The 6303-nt window shown below is 36.8% G+C and overlaps 1 long non-coding RNA gene across 1 annotated transcript; it reads right to left on the bottom strand.

Moving 5' to 3' along the window:
* Nucleotides 1-3619: 3619 nt before the first annotated feature.
* Nucleotides 3620-6297, bottom strand: LOC119771158. Its single transcript, XR_005279057.1, has 2 exons — nucleotides 5829-6297; nucleotides 3620-5489 (listed from the first exon to the last, which is right to left on the bottom strand). It is a non-coding gene; the product is annotated as an uncharacterized LOC119771158 (long non-coding RNA).
* Between the last annotated feature and the right edge of the window lie 6 nt (nucleotides 6298-6303).

Below are 6303 nucleotides of genomic sequence, written 5' to 3' on the forward strand. Positions count from 1 at the left end.
GTCGGATTTCCATTGTTGACCTTCGGTACTGTTGAATTGTAGAATTTGCCAAAAATTGTGAAAAACCGTAGATTTGGATTCCGTCGCACAGTTTTGCTCCTTCGACGACATCACTTTGCTGCCTCGTTGTTGAATACTGATTGCCTGATACCTTTCCCTATCTTTATTTATTCAAGTGTTATTTTATTACCGATACCTATCTAATCACTTTTTGTATACTTAAGGAGCCATTAAGGTGAAGCCGTTGATCATTTTCGAAGAAAATTAATCATCACTATAAAATATTCTGAATTAAATTCAATTTAACGAATTTCAGCACCAAAAGGAATCAGCATGTGCCGGTTGTTGCCTTCTTGAAGCCACTGAAAGAATTTTTGATCTAAATCAAATGTGCTTCAAAATTTATATAATTTTGTGGCACAGTCATTGATGTCTTAGTTGGCAATCATTGATTAATGACGATTTCCATAACTTTACAAGGAATGGGATAATCGTTACCAAAAGGAATCAGCATGTGTAGGGCACTATTCTAAACAACTTGTTGAAGGAATTTTCGCAATTCGCAATTTTCAGTGTAAGAACGGGCCTTGACCGATCTTATGCACTAGGTTCCCGACGAACACGCACTGCCCTTACACCTACATCTCACCCTTGCTCTGAGTCAGTACGAGCAGCACGCTAGAACACGCTTTGAGTGTTCGTGCCAGGCATGCACACCTTCTTTTCCGGTTACGCATTTTAACTCGGCCGGGGTGGTACATTAAGTAGGGTTTGATGTAAGTATAAGCGCCTAACCATTTATAGTGTGCCTATCAACTTTCATTAAAGCAAAAACTGTTTTATTTTTAGTTTGAATTCAAAACTTATTGTTATTTACTGTGTATTGTTTTCTCCTGAAATCTTCCTATTGTTGAGTCTGTTTATCTGTTGCTATTTCTTTTGTCGCGGTGTTTTGTTACAATTTTTGGTCCTAAGCATGTTATAAAAGTTTACCAAAAATACAATAGTAATATTTGTGTTAATCCTTTAACCATTCCATAAATTGAGTAAGGGATCAAACCTCACTTGTTTGAAAAAAGGGTGAAGATTGAAAACAATAGACAGTAAAAGAGAATTTATTTTATAAAAATCAAGTATCAATAGTAAGAGAATGATGAGCGTATTTTGAAGAATAAAAATGAGAAGCTAGATGTAAAAATGAGAAGCTAGATGTGCAAAACAAGCTTAGATTATAGTAATAATAATTTATAGGGCAGATAAAGAATTATTCAAATAAATAAATTCGCAATAAAATCAAAAAAGATTAGGCGAATAATAAATAGACTTGATATTACAAGTACATTAAGGAAAAGTATATTTTTAAGGAAAAATAAAACAAAACAAAGTTTGTTACAGCAGTATCAATTGATAGAAAAGAGTGGAAAAGCTTTGAGAGATAAGAGAATCAAAAGTTAGTAAAATTAAAATCAAATGTTGGATATTAAATAAAAGAATCAGTAAAGAATTGGGAATCAGAAGAGCAAAATAAAAATAGGAGATAGGTGGTAGCTGAGAGTGAAGAGAAGAGAAACCCCGTTGTGCGATGTTTCAGGTACATCCACAGCAGTTGACTCAACATACTGCGAATCAAAACAATACCGTCTACAATCACAAATTACTTCCCTTTCCCACATTGTTGCGCCCCTTTCTTTTAGCCGTCTCTACTCTGACCCGCGGTGGTCAAAGGTTTACGATCCGTTTCCACAGGCCACCAGCTAGGTCATCATGAAAACCAAGCCAACGTGGAGGTAAGAAAATAGGACACTCGCAAGGAACCAGAGCTATACTGTTCTGATCAAGATAATTCGGATGATCTAACAGAACTACGGATGTAGTTAGTTACGCTCCTTCCAGGATGTTCCTTACGTGGACGTCAACCGAAGAGCACGCAACAAGGTCAGTGCCATTGCATGCTCTTAGGTATCAATCCTTGGCCTGCAACTTGTTGAAGGAATTTTGTAAAAATATTGAAAGCGACGCAAAAATTATATCTTTGAACGAAAAATCATGACAATGATGGAAGTCTTCACGTTAAACTACCGAAAACAAACAAACAAACTCGCACTTTTTCGTGTTTGACAGTTTGCCAAACTCGCAAACAAGGCAAAATGTATGCAGGCTGACGTTTGTACAAACAAATCCAGGCAAACTGGCAAACTGTCAAAAAGTGCGAGTTTGTTTGTTTGCCGTAGTGTAATAGCTCCTTTAAGCGCAAACACTGCTAATTCGAAAGAAATTACATTCCTTAAGGCTTTCAAGGGCCAGTGATAAAATCTAGAATATAACTCAATAATGACCAACTCCTCGTCACAGTGTCCTGATGCAAACAAAGATCGAGCTCGAGCTGTCACTGTCCCAGCGAAATATGTCAGCTGTCATCGGGCGGTATATATCTTTAAAAATCAGCTGCAGTTGCATGACAACAACACTTTTGCCAGAAAGAGAAAGCAGATCCGATGCAAACAAACCAACTTCTGTGGCACTCAGAGGTGTAAATGTTTTAGTAAATTTCCCGTGACAAAAACAAAGAGCTGTCACAGTCCCTGCGAAACAGCTTTAATTCGCACTGTTAACGCACATAAGAGCGTCTGGTGCTTGGTTCGTGGCATAATCGGATCTGAACAGAACTGAAACTCGCGGGTTAGATAGTGCACAGTAATTTGTAATCAAAACTGTATTGCTCTTGGTTTCTGTCGGTTTATTGAACTGTACTGGACGGTAATTAGACGAGAAAACTACATCTTGAGCTGTATTTCAGAACAGGACGGTTCTGTTCTGTCTGATCTGTTCTGTACTGTGTCTCACGGAGCAATGGCCACTTCTAGAGAAGATTCTTGTGACCAAAGCTGGTAGTTCTAGCGGGAAATTCTATAACAATGCCAAGAACTCATTTGGAGATGCTTAGAATTATTCTGTAGTACTAGATCTAACTGAACTGATACAAATCTACAATCTGAACCTTTTGCATGCGCAAACACGCACGATAAACGACTTTTGCGAGCAAGAGTAAAAGCAGAATTGTGATGCAAACAAACCGTTGGTAAATTTTTGTCTTGAAAGCCATATTTGTTTCGCCTTTTTGCGGGCGGTGATATTCACAACTAAACGGAAAGATTGAAAAAAACGCTTTTTTAGTTTTTTTTTCAATTAATTTCATTTTATTTTGTCTTCAGTAAAATTACATGTGTTTAACGTACGTACAGTATTACATATACAAAAGAAGGGGGATCGAGATGTTTTCCTTACTGTTGTTTTGTGGTTTTTCTGTTCTTGTTTTGTAGTGTGTAAGTGTATGTGTGTGTGTCTATTCTATGCTGTTGGGAGGGGGTTCTGTATGTATTTTGTGAGAGTGTGTTCAAAGTGTCTTTCTCCTTTGTTTGTTTGTTTGTGTTCTGTTTTCTTTTGTCGGGTTTATGTTTGTTTGATGTATTGTTCGATTTTCTTCCTTCGACTGTTTTTTTGTTTTCTTTTATATTTTTTTTGTTATGTTTACTTTTAGCGTGTCTGTGTGTCTGGGTTGTTTTTTTTGTTTTCTTCAGTTCTCTCTACCGATCACTAAATATTTTGTTTTGCTTATAACTGGATTTTTTTTCTGCTTGCTTGCGCTCTCATTCTTCGCTCAACAAAGTGTTTTTTTTTACTTCTTCATTTTGTGAGTGTTTATTTTTTTGTGGATGGTGTCTTTTTCTATGACCACTGTTGATGCTGTTGCGTTCACTGCTTGTTTGTGTGGGTGTTATTTTTTACTCATTCTCTCTTAAATATTTGGATCAACGTGTTGGATTTCTTGTTTTTTCACTGCTTTTCAATGTTTTCTGTTTGCTTAGAGTGCAAGAGTTCAAGAGTTTTTGTTTTCTTCCATTTTGTTTTGTTCTTATCTTTCCACCGTCAACTCTTTCTCTCTATGTTACTTTTGTTTTAATTTATCTGGCTGTTTATTTTCACTAAAACTTACTTGTTAATTATTTACTTTTTTGTAATAATTTGTTTATAATGCGTGTTTTCCATTATTTATAAGTATATTTTTTGTTCATTTTCTGTTCTTTTCTTTCAACCGAACTCTCACATTTCTATTTTTTTCGAAAAAAAAAAACGGTTTGTCCCCCCTAAATTTGCCGCGCTCGCGGAAATCGCAACCGGGGGGAAAACTGCGCGTTTTATGTGTCTGCGTTTTGTCTCTAGGGGATGATTTTTTCTTAGTTTTCGAATCTTTTTTTTTTTGTTTCCTTCCGTTAATATTTACATTGAGAGATAAGTGTGTCCGTGTGTTAGCTAAACTTACGATCAACTTGTATCTTATTCAATGCTTTAATTTCTGCTCTTATTTCACGCATTTGCTCTCAACATTCTCGCCCGCGCGCTTGTTAGTTTTTTTGTTTGTCAAGTTTATTCAATTTCAAGTTCTGTCGCTTGCACGCTTACCACTAAATAATTTCTTACTTGTGTTTGTAGTATCGCTCACTTCTCACGCACACCACCGCGCAAAGCGGCTCTCAACGCTTCTCTCGTCATTGTTTTGCAGGCATTCCTAGCGCTCTCTCTCTCTCTCGCTCTCTCTTTCTCAGTGTAAATCATGCTTAACATTAATTAGTAATAATAAAAAATAAAGGAAATTCTATCAGCAAAAAAATAAATCGTCAGAAAATATATTTTTAAGAGATTTCTCGTCTCAAGAAAATAATAACTAATCATTGATCATTTAAAAAAAATCACGTTCAATTGCGATTTTTTTTCTCTAATTACTTTTCTTAATCCTTGTTGTGTAGTATTATTCTTCTCATCTCATCAGAGTCATTACCACCGTGCGCGCGTATCTCATGATCGCATATGATCTCTTCTAAACCAGTTTTAGTTTTTTTTCTTGTGTATCAACTAATGAACTAATCTCTGGGCGCTAATCTAGTACATCATTTTTTGTTTTATTTTGTATGTTTTCTTCTTCTCTTGCTCTCTTATCGTCACTGCTTCTTCTACCACTACGTTTTTCTTCTTCTTCTTCCGCTCACTATCATGCGTTGTTCATTCACTCAAAAAAAAAAAAAAATCACTCGTTCGTCACTCAAACCAAACTCAAATTATGTTTCAAAAAGAGAAAAAAATAAACAAACGTCAACTGATTTGTTTGTGTTTGTGTCGTCGTCGTGCTATAACAACAAAGCAGGATGATGGACGTTGCCCTACATAACTAATTCAACGTTAAAAAAAATAGTTTTTATTTCTGTTTTGTGTGGAAAGAGGGAAATGTAACGCGAAAGTTCGATTTTTGGAAAATATTTTCTTGCGTTGATATTTTTTGTCAGTGCCGACGACAGCAGCAGGTGTTGGACAACAACAAGCAGGCCAATCACCGAAGTAGATGCGAGTTGGTCGCACCGCTTGCTTAGGGCGCATCTTTGACGTTTTGCCTTGCTGAACGCGGAGCTTACCCAGCGCGAATTTAGACGTTTTACCTCCAAAGAATGTTTATTTTTTGAAAATTTTGAATTGGTCGTAGCACTAGGTCAAACGATATTTTTCAAGGTCGTCCCACTTGCTTAGGGCGCAACCTTGACAGTTCTGTTTTGTGTGGAAAGAGGGAAATGTAACGCGAAAAGTTCGATTTTTGGAAAACATTTTCTTGCGTTGATATTTTTTGTCAGTGCCGACGACAGCAGTAGGTTTTGGACAACAACAAGCAGGCCAATCACCGAAGTAGATGCGAGTTGGTCGCACCGCTTGCTTAGGGCGCATCTTTGACGTTTTGCCTTGCTGAACGCGGAGCTTACCCAGCGCGAATTTAGACGTTTTACCTTCAAAGAATGTTTATTTTTTGAAAAGATTGCGGAACTTGTTTGAATTTTGAAAATTTTGAGGTGGTCGCAGCACTTGCTTAGGGCGGCTGACGAAAATTTTGTGGAAATTGTAATTTTTCAAGTGTTACTCATCCTACGGAATCCAACGAAACATAATTATGGCAAACAGTCGAGATCGTTCAACTTGCTAAGGGCGTATCCTCGAGTTCAATGAAGATCTTTGGAAGATTTTTCTTAATTTTGGAAAGTGAGCGCAAAACTTGCTCTTGGCGTCTACCGTAAAAAATATTTGAGATTTTTTAAAAACAATTTGAAAAAATTTTCAATTTTTGAAGGGGTATTTTTCAAGGTCGTCCCACTTGCTTAGGGCGCGTCCTTGACAGTTTGTTTTCCTCTCAGCTCTCACAACATTCTGGAGGCAAATTTTGAGCATTTTTGAAGTGTTATTTATCGTACGGAAATGTTGGCAAAC

This window comes from Culex quinquefasciatus, chromosome 1, assembly GCF_015732765.1.
Source record: "Culex quinquefasciatus strain JHB chromosome 1, VPISU_Cqui_1.0_pri_paternal, whole genome shotgun sequence".
Classification (NCBI taxonomy): Eukaryota; Metazoa; Arthropoda; class Insecta; order Diptera; family Culicidae; genus Culex; species Culex quinquefasciatus.